A 13,171-nucleotide genomic window follows, 5' to 3' on the forward strand; every position below is an offset into this window, starting at 1 on the left:
CTACAAGGCCATAAAAGTAGAAATCAATAACAGAAAAATCAGGGAAAAGAAATCAAATACTTGGAAACTGAACAATACCCTGCTCAAAGAAGACTCAGTCATAGAAGACATTAAGGAGGGAATAAGGAAATTCATAGAATGCAACGAGAATGAAAACACTTCCTATCAAAACCTCTGGGACACAGCAAAAGCAGTGCTCAGAGGTCAATTTATATCAATAAATGCACACATACGTAAAGAAGAAAGAGCCAAATCAAAGAACTGTCCCTACAACTTGAACAAATACAAAGAGAGCAACAAAAGAATCTATCAGGCACCAGAAGAAAACAAATGATAAAAATTAGAGCTGAACTAAAAAATTAGAACAGAAAACAATTGAAAGAATTAACAAAGCCAAAAGCTGGTTCTTTGAAAAAATTAACAAAATTGACAAACCATTGGCCAGGCTGACTAAAGAAATACAGGAAAGGAAACCAATAACCAGCATAAGAAATGAGATGGGCCATATCACAACAGACCCAACTGAAATTAAAAGAATCATGTCAGATTATTACAAGAAATTGTACTCTAACAAATTTGCAAACCTAGAAGAAATGGATGAATTCCTGGAAAAACACTACCTACCTAAACTAACACAATCAGAAGTAGAACAACTAAATAGACCCATAGGAAAAAAAGAGATTGAAAAGGTAATCAAAAAACTCCCAACAAAAAAGAGCCCTGGCCCGGATGGCTTCACTGCAGAGTTCTACCAAACCTTCAGAGAAGACTTAACACCACTACTACTGAAGGTATTTCAAAGCATAGAAAATGGTGGAATACTACCTAACTCATTCCATGAAGCCACCATATCCCTGATACCAAAACCAGGTAAAGACACCACAAAAACAGAAAATTACAGCCTATATCCCTCGTGAACATAGATGCAAAAATCCTCAACAAAATTCTAGCCAATAGAATTCAACAACGTATCAAAAAATAACCCACCACGACCAAGTGGGATTTATGCCAGGTATGCAAGGCTGGTTTAATATTAGAAAAACCATTAATGTAACACACCATATAAATAAAACAAAAGACAAAAACCACACGATCTTATCAATTGATGCAGAAAAGGCATTTGACAAAGTCCAACACCCATTCATGATAAAAACTCTCAGCAAAATAGGAATTGAAGGAAAATTCCTCAACATAATAACCAGTAAATCCAGTTACAAAGCCAACAGCCAACATTATTCTAAATGTAGAGAGCCTGAAAGCATTTCCCTTGAGAACGGGAACCAGACAAGGATGCCCTTTATCACCGCTCTTATTCAACATTGTGCTAGAGGTCCTAGCCAGAGCAATTAGGCTATACAAAGAAATAAAGGACATCCAGATTGGCAAGGAAGAAGTAAAAGTATCTCTATTTTCAGATGACATGATCTTATACACAGAAAACCCTAAGGAACCCTCCAGAAAACTACTGAAACTAATAGAAGAGTTCGGCAGAGTTTCAGGTTACAAGATAAACATACAAAAATCAGTTGGATTCCTCTACATCAACAAAAAGAATATCGAAGAGGAAATCACCAAATCAATACCATTGACAGTAGCCCCCAAGAAGAGAAAAGACTTAGGAATAAATCTTACCAAAGATGTAAAAAACCTATTCAAAGAAAACTACAAAGTACTAGTAGAAGAAACTAAAAGGGACCTACATAAGTGGAAAACATACCTTGCTCATGGATAGGAAGACTTAACACAGTAAAAATGTCTATTCTGCCAAAAGACATCTGTACATACAGTGCACTTCCGATCCAAATTCCAATGTCATTTTTCAATGTGATAGAGAAACAAATCACCAACTTCATATGGAAGGTAAAGAAGCCTCGGACAAGTAAAGCATTACTGAAAAAGAAGAAGAAAGTGGGAGGCCTCACTCTACCTGATTTTAGAACAGATTATACAGACACAGTTATCAAAACAGCCTGGTGCTGGTACAACAACAGGCACATAGACCAATGGAACAGAATTGAGAACCCTGATATAAACCCATCCACATATGAGCAGCTGATATTTGACAAAGGCCCAGTGTCAGTTAATTGGGGAAAAGATAGTCTTTTTAACAAATGGTTCTGGTATAACTGGATATCCATTTGCCAAAAAATGAAACAGGACCCATACCTCACACCATGCACAAAAACTAACTCCAAGTGGATCAAAGACCTAAACATAAAGACTAAAACGATAAAGATCATGGAAGAAAAAATAGGGACAACGTTAGGAACCCTAATACAAGGCATAAACAGAATACAAAACATTACTAAAAAGGACGAGGAGAAACCAGATAACTGGGAGCTCCTAAAAATCAAACACCTATGCTCATCTAAAGACTTCACCAAAAAAGTAAAAAGACCACCTACAGATTCGGAAAGAATTTTCAGCTATGACATCTCTGACCAGCGCCTGATCTCTAAAATCTATATGATGCTGTTAAAACCCAACCACAAAAAGACAAACAACCCAATTAGAAATTGGGCAAAGAATATGAACAGGCACTTCACTAAAGAAGCTATTCAGGCAGCTAACAGATACATGAGAAAATGCTCTCGATCATTAGCCATTAGAGAAATGCAAATTAAAACTACGATGAGATTCCATCTCACACCACCAAGGCTGGCATTAATCCAAAAAACACAAAATAATAAATGTTGGAGAGGCTGCGGAGAGATTGGAACTCTTATACACTGCTGGTGGGAATGTAAAATGGTACAACCACTTTGGAAATCTGTCTTAAATCTTAATCTGGCGTTTCCTTAAAAAGTTAGAAATAGAACTACCACACAACCCGGCTATCCCACTCCTCAGAATATACCCTAGAGAAATAAGAGCCTTTACACAAACAGATATATGCACACCCATGTTTATTGCAGCTCTGTTTACAATAGCAAAAAGCTGGAAGCAACCAAGGTGCCCATCAATGGACGAATGGATAAATAAATTATGGTATATTCACACAATGGAATACTACACATCGGTAAAGAACAATGATGAATCTGTGAAACATTTCATAACATGGAGGAACCTGGAAGGCATTATGCTGAGTGAAATTAGTCAGATGCAAAAGTACAAATATTGTATAAGACCACTATTATAAGATCTTGAGAAATAGTATAAACTGAGAAGAACACATTCTTTTGCAGTTATGAGAAGGGGGAGGGAGGGAGGGTGGGAGAGTGTTATTTACTGATTAGATAGTAGATAAGAACTACTTTATGTGAAAGGAAGGACAACACTCAATGCAGGGGAGGTCGGCACAACTGGACTGGACCCAAGGCAAAGAAGTTTCCTAGATAAACTGAATGGTTCGAAGGTCAGCGGAGCAAGGGTGGGGGTTTGGGGACTATGGCTACAGGGGACATCTAAGTCAAGTGGCAAAATAAATTCTATAAAGAAAACATTCTACATCCCACTTTGAAGTGTGGCATCTGGGGTCTTAAATGCTAACAAGCGGCCATCTAAGATGCATCCGTTGGTCTCAACCCACCTGGATCAAAGGAGAATGAAGAACACCAAGGTCACACGATAAGTATGAGCCCAAGAGACAGAAAGGGCCACATGAAGTAGAGACTTACATCATCCTGAGACCAGAAGAACTAGTTGGTGTCCGGCCACAACCGATGACTGCCCTGATAGGGAGCACGACAGAGAACCCCTGAGGGAGCAGGAGAGCAGTAGGATGCAGACCCCAAATTCTCATAAAAAGACCAGACTTAATGGCCTGACTGAGACCAGAAGAATCCCAGCGGTCATGGTCCCCAAACCTTCTGTTGGCCTAGGACAAGAACCTTTCCTGAAGACAACTCACCAAACGTGGAATGGACCGGATAATGGATTGGAGAGAGATGCTGATGAGGAGTGAGCTACTTGTATCAGGTTGACACTTGAGACTGTGTTGGCATCTCCTGTCTGGAGGGGAGATGGGAGGGTAGAGAGGGTTAGAAACTGGCAGAATGGTCACGAAAGGAGAGACTGGAAGGAGGGAGCTGGCTAACTCATTAGGGAGAGAGTAAATGGGAGTATGTAGTAAGGTGTATATAAGTTTATATGTGAGAGACTGGCTTGATTTGTAAACTTTCACTTAAAGCACAATAAAAATTATTTAAAAATAAATAAATAAATTAATTAAAATAGCAAAAAAAAGTAATAGAGCATTAGAATTTATATATATATATATATATCTAATAGGAAACAAATATCATCCCGATCATATAAATAAACATCACATCAAATTGTATGTATATTAGCTATATGTAACATGGAAACACTGGTGGAGTAGTGTTTAAATGCTACAGCTGCTAGCCGAAAGGCTGGCAGTTTAAATCCACCAGGTACTCCTTGGAAACTTGATGGGGCAGTTCTACTTTGTCCTGCAGGGTCGCTATGAGTCAGAATAGACTTGACGGCAATGGGTATATATAATATAATAAAACTAATAAACTGGAATGATCGTATGTGCTAGAATCTCAGGAGAGCTAGAAAGCTTGGTGGGCCTGGTGCTGCATCACTTAAATAATTTACCAGCTCTCCTCTGAGGATTAAAGTAAGAGCATCAACAAATCTCGGATAAAACCGAGACCAAGACCTGGTGCTTCGGAATTTACTTCACACCTCAATCTAACCCATTACTTCCTTAAATGACTGCGTTTTGGGCTACAAATTACTAGTTTTTACCCATATTGTTGATTACTTGGTACGGTGAGTTGAAAAGTTTCCTGACGAGTTTTGTGAATAGGTTAAAGGAGAAGCCAGATTAATTGAGGACAAGTGTTTGAAGGAGATAGACATTGAACTCTTAACAGAACAGAAAGATGAAACGGGGTAAGCTAGGCAATATGGGCAAAACGCTGCTAGATAGGGGAAAGGATTTGTAAGAGAAGCAGGCGAGGCATAAGGTTAAGGGGAGACAAAAGAAAGCAGGGAGAATAGGTCCAGCTTCAGAGTTTTGAAGTAACCTTCAGAAGTTAGTGTTTGATCTAAGGGCAAAACAGGCTCATTGAAATACAGAGATGATAGCTTTAAGAGATTGGTGTAAAAGATGACTTAGCAGTAGTATGTTGCAAACTTGGATAGGGAAGGGAACCGGAATCTAGGAGGCCAACAAAGAGTAAATGTGTGTGTTTTATGTCTCAGTTGACTAGGGTACCTACCAAAAGACTTTTTAGGCTAAATAAAGAAAAGACTAGTGAAATTAAAACCATGTCATAGAGAACAAGGTTACTAGATTTTACAAAAGTAAAGAATAGAGGAAATGACTGCATTTTGGTGTTAAAAAAAATCAGAAATTATCACCTAATTTGTGAGGGAAACTGAAATATACAGAAGGTAGTCATTTAGCTAAGTTATTCTCACAGAAGCAAGTAGCAATAATTCTTCTGACATCAACTTAATTATATTTTTTACTACAACGTGACCCTTTTCTCAGAAATTGAATACTACCAAAGTGTTTGGCTACATAAAGAGAAAGAAAATAGCATTGTTGTATTTCCTAAGGTATTATAAAATAAACAACGTGGAAGTAATTGGATGCACAAGCTTCATTTTATCCAAATCACCACAGAGATGGTAGACAGTATTCCATATATTATTCATTTCTTCATTCAGTGTATGCCTGCCTTGTACATTGTACTAGTTGCTGGAGTTACAACTGTGAGATATTGTTTCTGCCCTCAAGATATTCATTGACCTGTGGCAAAGAGAAATGTGACAGCAATGTTAATAGAGGGTCATAAGCTGCATGAAAGAAGTGTGCACAGGAAGGTATGTGAACCTAGAGAAAGGGCATTTAATTCAGTTTTGCTTAGTCAGACAAGCCTTTCTGGAGGAGATGATATTTGAAAATGAAGGGCAGGAATGATTTAATCCAATAGAGAAGGGGTGAAAGGGGCTTCCAAGCATATAAAACTGGTAAATTACCAAAAAAAAAAAAAAAAACCAGAAAAATCTCTAAAACTAAGTATTTTGGGGAAGTGGTGGAAGTGGAGGCTGGAAAAAAAAGACAATGATCAGATAATAAAAAGCTTCATATGCAATGCTACTGAGATTGTAATTCATATTACCAGTGTGTGAGGAGTTAATAAAGGATAATAAGTAAGGAAGTGATGTGATCAAACCTGGGTTTTAGGGCACTCGTTCACGCAGTAATGTAGAAAACTGTTCAGATTCTGGCTTGCTGGGTAGGAAGTTATTTCAAAAATCTAAGAGAAAAACAAAGAGAGCTTTAACTAGCGGAGATGTGGAGAGGAAGGGTAAGCTAGGGAGGAACGCGAGACTATTTAGGAAGAAATTTCCAAGGCTTGATACCAGCGAATATCAGTGGAAAGGGAGAGGTAGACACTCTTAGTGGATGGCAGTGCAATGAACGCACCGTCTGTGGCCCATAGTGCTTTAGTGGAACGATGGAGGGATAGTGGTTTAGTGGAAAGATGAACGGAATGGACAAATAATAAGATAATACTTAGTAGGTGCTAGGCATTGTGCCTGACACTTTGTAAAAGTTGTCTCTTTAATACTCATGATAATTTTTAATAAAGCAAGGCTCAAAAAGATTATATATATGATATATGGATTATATATCATATATACATATATGATATATGTATACAAATTATATGTGTGTGTGTATATATATATACACAAACATACATATATATACCAAAATAGGGAAACCCATTGCTGCCAAGTTGATTCCAACTCATAGTGACCCTATAGGACAGAGTAGTACTGCCCCATATGGCTTCCAAGGAGCAGCTGGTGGATGCCAGCTGCTGACCTTTTGGTTAGCAGTCAAACTCTTAACCACTGTGCCACCAGGGCTCGTATACATATATAAAATGTATAACCAATTATATATATTCTGCCCAGTTTTCTACATATTTTAGAAGTATTTACAGGATTTGATCTCATACACTTGTGATTCAAAATTTCATGTTGTTTTACTACATTATCACTCTGATTGAATCTCAGTAGGACTGCATCTGAGCTCTAGCTACTCTACATAGCAATTGTAATATTTTTTTTGGGGAAAAAACACTGAAAACTTCCAAAACTCAATGGCCACACCTGTAAAAAATGATTTTAATAGTACTTACTGACTTGACATTGATATGGATCCAATAAGATGCTTTTGTGAAGGTGTATTTATAAGTTACACTTTCACATAAGCACCTGTAAGGTGCTAAGTGTTCATTAGTATTGTATCAACATTAGTATTAGAAACCATTGTGAAAAACTAAATTTCTTTTGTTAAGTCAGGTTTATCAAGATATATATATATATATATATTAAAATTCCCCTTTTTTCTATGTAGATTTGATAAGTTTGACAAATATATGCAATCACTACCCACCACCACAATCAAGATGTAGAATATTTCATCTACAAAGAATCCTTATACCATTTATGGTCAGGCTCCTGCGCTCCTAGGAACCAGTGGTCTGATTTCTGTCCCTGTAGTTTTGCTTCTCCTAGAATACAATATAAATATAGTATTTAGCCATTTGTGTCTGGCTTCATTCATAATGTGTATGAGAATCACCAACATTGTTGCATATATAGGTAATTGTTTCTTTTTAATGCTGAGTAGTAATTCCATTGTGTGATGCACCACGGTTTTTTCAGCCATTCATTAGCTTATGAACATTTGAGTTGTTTTCAGATTTTGACTATTATGAATAAAGTTGCTATTAATAATCAAGTATAAGTCTTGTAAGAATATATGAGTTCTTTTATTCTTTTAATACCTAGGCTGTATGATAAGTGTTTAACATCATAAGAAACTGCTGAACTTCTCCGAAGTGCATTTCCAGCAGCAATGTATGAGACTTCCAATTGCTCTTCCATGAAAGGCTTGGCTACTGAGAAAAAATAAATTCTTCGTTGGATGGCTTTAGGGAGGTGGACTGCAATTTACAGTTTTCACAATCACAGTTAGATTTGAAAACGGTGCTTTAGGGAAGACATCACAATCAGGTTTATGACATTGGATTCCCAATAAACTTTGTCTTTTGTCTATCATTTTAATAATTAAAAATGGAATCCATCTCTTCTTTTACCCTCCCCCATTCTCTTCAGTGTTGCTTTAGTTAGGATAACCAAGAGAGGTTTTTTCCCTAATGGAATCAATTTATACTTCGTTGTAACCTTGGGATATGTCTTGTAGTTAATGGGGCTTTTGTTTCAAGAAAGGATTCCAAGGTCCATTTATCAAAGTAAGCTTGGCCTAGATAGCTTATTTTATCTGAGAATCTAGTAAATGAGATCTTTGTAAAATGAGGAAATATTGAATTATCATTGAGAGGGTGCTGCCTGGAATTTCTAATCTTGAAAAAATGGGACTCTTCTCCAAACAGATAATGAAATAATAGAAAGAATACAGCCAAGTAAGCAATATGATAACTATTTTAGCTACGCTGAATGCACACAATTTAAGATTTCCAGACATTTCCCAAGCAGAGTTAAATTTTTGATGTGTATGTGCCATTACTATACTTCTAAAACGTGATATTTCTATAAAAATTAATAAATCACTCTTTCTCATTGTCGGCTTCAAAATCTTTCCATTTTTGCCCTCTGGTAAGGTGGTGCCCCTGAGTTTGCTTAAACACCATATCACACAATAAGTACTAACTGCATCTACATCTGTATTGGCACCTATATGTGGAGATATTTTCCCTTAGTTTACTTCAATCTGAATGAATATTATAAAATGAGAAAATAAAGACGATGTATCTTGGCCTCCATCTACAGCTTAATCACCATTCTTTAACTTAAATTTGTGTTGCATTCATTATTTACATATTATGACAATATAGTTACTACATTATTGTATATTTTGTGGAACTATTTGCTTTTTTGGGGGGGGGTTATTTGCTTTGTATATCCTTCACACTTTTCAACCTAAATTAACATTTCATCACCTTTTCTTTTCTTTTCTAAAAGCAAAAATTCCTTGGATTTAAAAAGAAAATTTAAAATATAATAATGACATTATAAGTCAGAATTGTGGGTGATGCAGGTTTTGAGGAAGGAGAAGTGTTAGTGAAGACAAAATTGTAGGTTTGTCAGTCTTTGCACGGACAGTTACATTCTTAAAAAACACATATTTGAGATAAATCGAAGGTTTAAAATGCAAGAAATTTCACACCCATGAGTAGTCATTTCAGCTCTAAATACCGAAAATTAATATTTCTGTCAAGAAGCTGCCAGATAAGGGATTTAGGCAACACACTATTTTAAATTGATAGAAATATTTTTTCCATTAATCTTAATACTAATTTAAGATCCAAAAGGCCCTGAGGATTTGAATGAGCATTCAGCATAAAGTAAGTGTGAGTAAATATTTTTAGACCTGTACTATTTTCCTGATTTATCAGTGATTTCTATAAAATGCCAGTTTAACACGCACATCCTCGCTGGTTGTCCATTCATTTCCTGAAAAACCTGCAAACTAGGGAAGGTTTGATTGTATATTTCTTTTGGGCAAAATACACAGGATGCTATTTCACTGACTCAAACGGACTCAGAAAATTAGGTGATTTAAGTGGACTTTAGTTTTTCTCATTTAATTTTATGAAAAAATGCCAAGTAGTACTTATTAATCTAACAGCAGTTTATTAGTCTCCAAGGTGACATCTTTGTGTTCCAACACTTTAAAGCGGTCCTTTGCAGCAGATGTGCCCAATGCAATGTGTCTTTTGATTTCTTGACTGCTGTTCCCGTGGCTGTTGACTGTGGATCCCAGTAAAATGAAATGCTTGACAACTTCAATCTTTTTTCCATTTATCCTGATGTTGCTCACTGGTCCAGTTGTGAGGATTTTTGTTTTCTTTATGTTGAGGTGTAATAAATACTGAAGGCTGTGGTCTTTGATCTTCCTCAATAAGTGCTTCAAGTCCTCTTAACTTTTCAGCAAGTAAGGTTGTGTCATCTGCATAATGCAGGTTGTTAATGATTCTCCCTCCCATACTGATGCCGTGTTCTTCTTCATATAGTCCAGCTTCTCGGATTATTTGCTCAGCATACAGATTGAATGGGTACGGTGAAAGGACACAACCCTGATACACACCTTTCCTGATTTTAAACTACTCAGTGTCTGAACAGCTGCCTCTTGACCTATATACAGGTTCATCATGAGGACGATTAACTGTTCTGGAATTCCCATTCTTCGCAATGTTATCCTTAATTTGTTATGATCCACACAGTCGAATGTCTTTGCATAGTCACTAAAACACAGGTAAACATCCTTCTGGTATTTTCTGCATTCAGCCAGGATCCATCTGACATTAGTATTGATATCCCTGGTCCCACCACCTCTTCTGAATCAGGCCTGAATTCTGGCAGTTCCCTGTCGATATACTGCTGCAGCCACTTTTGAGTGATCTTCAGAAAAATTTTGCTTGGATGTGACGTTAATGACATTTTTTCATAATTTCCACATTTGGTTGGATCACCTTTCTTGGGAATAGACATAAATATGGATCTTTTCCAGTTGGTTGGCCAGGAAACTGTCCTCCATATTTCTTGGCATAGACTAGTGACCACTTCCAGCGCTGCATCTGATCGTTGAAACATCTCAGTCACTCCGTCACTTTGTGGAGCCTTGTTTTTTGCCAGTGCCTTCAGTGCAGCTTGTACGACTTCCTTCAGTACCATCGGTTCCTGATCATATGCTACCTTTTAAAATGGTTAAACATCGACTAATTCTTCTTGATATAATGACTCTGCGTTTTCTTCCATCTACTTTTGAGGCTTCCTGTGTCGTTTAGTATTTTCCTGATAGAATCCTTCACTATTGCAACTTGAGGCTTGAATTTTTTTCTTCAGTTCTTTCGGCTTGAGAAATGCTGAGCGTGTTCTTCCCTTTTGGTTTTCTCTTTCCAGCTCTTCGCACGTCGTTATAACACTTTGTCTTCTCAAGCTGTCCTTTGAAATCTTCTGTTCAGTTCTTTTACTTCATCATTTTCGTTTTGCGTTAGCTGTTTGACGTTTGAGAGCAAGTTTCAGAGTCTCCTCTGACATCCATCTTGGTCTTTTCTTTCTTTCCTGTCTTTTCAATGACCTCTTGCTTTCTTCATGTATGATGTTCCTGATGTCATTCCACAACTTGTCTGGTCTTCTGCCATTAGTGTTTAACGTGTCAAATTTATTCTCAAGATGAACTCTAAATTCTGGTGGGATATACTCAAGGTCATATTTTGGCTCTCGTGGACTTGCTCTGATTTTCTTCAGTTTCAGCTTGAACTTGCATATGAACAATTGATTATCTGTTCCACAGCCTGCCCCTGACCTTGTTCTGACTGATCATGTTGAGCTTTTCCATCGTCTCTTTCCACAGATGTAGTCCGTTTGATTCCTGTATGTTCCATCTGGCAAGGGCCATGTGTATAGTCATTGATTATGTTGCGAAAAAGGTATTTGCAATGAAAAAGTCGTTGGTCTTGCAAAATTCTATCATTCGATCTCTGGCATTGTTTCTATCACCAACACCGTATTTTCCAACTACCAATCCCTATTTCTTGTTTCCAACTTTTGCATTCCAGTCACCAGTAATTATCAATGCATCCTGATTGCAAGTTCGATCAATTTCAGACTGTAGCAGCTGAAAAAAATCTTCATTATCCTATCACTGACAGTGTTGTACTTCAGCATAGATCTTGAAATGTCCTTTTTGACGATGAATGCAACACCATTCCTCTTCAAGTTGTCATTTCTGGCATAGTAGACTATATGATTATTCCATTCAAACTGGCCAATAACAGTCCATCTCAACTCACTAATGCCTAGGATATTGATGTTTATGCGTTCCATTTCATTTTTGACTATTTCCAACTTTCCTAGGTTCATACTTCATACATTCTAGGTTCCAATTATTAATGCACGTTTGCAGCTGTTTCTTCTCATTTTGAGTTGTACCACATCAGCAAATGAAGGTCCTGAAAGCTTTACTCCATCCACATCATTAAGGTCGACTCTACTTTGAGGAGGCAGCTCTTCCCTTGTCGTCTTTTGAATGCCTTCTAACCTGGGGGGCTCATCTTCCAGCACTATATCAGATAATATTCCGCTGCTGTTCATAAGGTTTTCACTGGCTAATTCTTTTCAGAAGTAGACTGTCAGGTCCTTCTTCCTAGTCTGTCTTAGGCTGGAAGCTCAGCTGAAACCTGTCCTCCATGGATGACCCTGCTGGTATCTCAATACTGGTGGCATAGCTTCCAGCATCACAGCAACATGCAAGCCCCCACAGTACAACAAACTGACAGACACATGGAAGATATAATTATTACTAGTATAAAAATGTTAGAAACTCAATGTACTGTAAGCAGTGTACTGGGCATTTTGTATCCACTGTTTCATTTAATCCTTGCAGGAAACCTACAAGGTAGGGTTACCATCCCCATTTTATCTATGAGGAATTTGAATCTCAGAAATAGTCAATACCTGTCATACAGTTAGCATCTCACAGAGCACGGATTCAAACAAAAGTTGATTTGGCTCCAAAATCCATAATATTCCTTCTATACTATAATTGGTATGATTGGAATGGTCTATTTGTCTCCTGTATTTTTACACAAGTAATGTGCATGCTCTACTTTTGTTTGCCAACCACAACCTCCTTGAAATATTTTTGTAAGTGCACTCTGCTAATTTTTTGTAGCAACATGTTAAAAAAAATTACATATTGTACTTACAAAAATACCTCTTGGGGGAGAGGACATGGACATGATTGGCAAAAAAAAAAATCATAGAACAGGCCTGTTATTTGCATAAAAATTTGATACTCTTTAGAGCTCGGCTTTGTACCATTTATTGACTCAAAAATTATTATGTGAGTGCCTCCAATGTGTCAAGAACTCTTCTGTGTGTTCAGGATACAAAACACAGATGCAAATAACAGACATAATCCCTGATCTATGGAGTGTAGAGTGAAGATATGTGGTACACAAATTGTTGTTATTATTGTTTGGTGCTGTGAAGTTGGTTCTGACTCATAGCAACCCTATGCACAACAGAACAAAATACTGCCCGATCCTGCGCCATCCTCACAATCCTTGTTATGCTTGAGCCCATTGTTGCAGCCACAATCCATCTCGTTGAAGGTCTTCCTCTTTTTCACTAGCTCTCTACTTTA

At 37.3% G+C, this 13,171-nt stretch overlaps 1 long non-coding RNA gene across 1 annotated transcript in view; it reads right to left on the bottom strand.

The window, feature by feature from the left end:
* Positions 1–3,861: 3,861 nt before the first annotated feature.
* Positions 3,862–13,171, bottom strand: part of LOC126079725 (uncharacterized) — a 43,583-nt gene continuing 34,273 nt past the window's right edge. Inside the window, exons 2-3 of the long non-coding RNA XR_007518240.1 lie at positions 6,156–6,239; positions 3,862–3,951 (exon numbers count right to left, since the gene is read on the bottom strand). This is a non-coding gene — a long non-coding RNA (uncharacterized LOC126079725). The remainder of the gene's footprint in view (positions 3,952–6,155; positions 6,240–13,171) is intronic.

The sequence above is a fragment of the Elephas maximus genome, chromosome 7 (genome assembly GCF_024166365.1).
Source record: "Elephas maximus indicus isolate mEleMax1 chromosome 7, mEleMax1 primary haplotype, whole genome shotgun sequence".
In the NCBI taxonomy this organism is placed as follows: Eukaryota; Metazoa; Chordata; class Mammalia; order Proboscidea; family Elephantidae; genus Elephas; species Elephas maximus.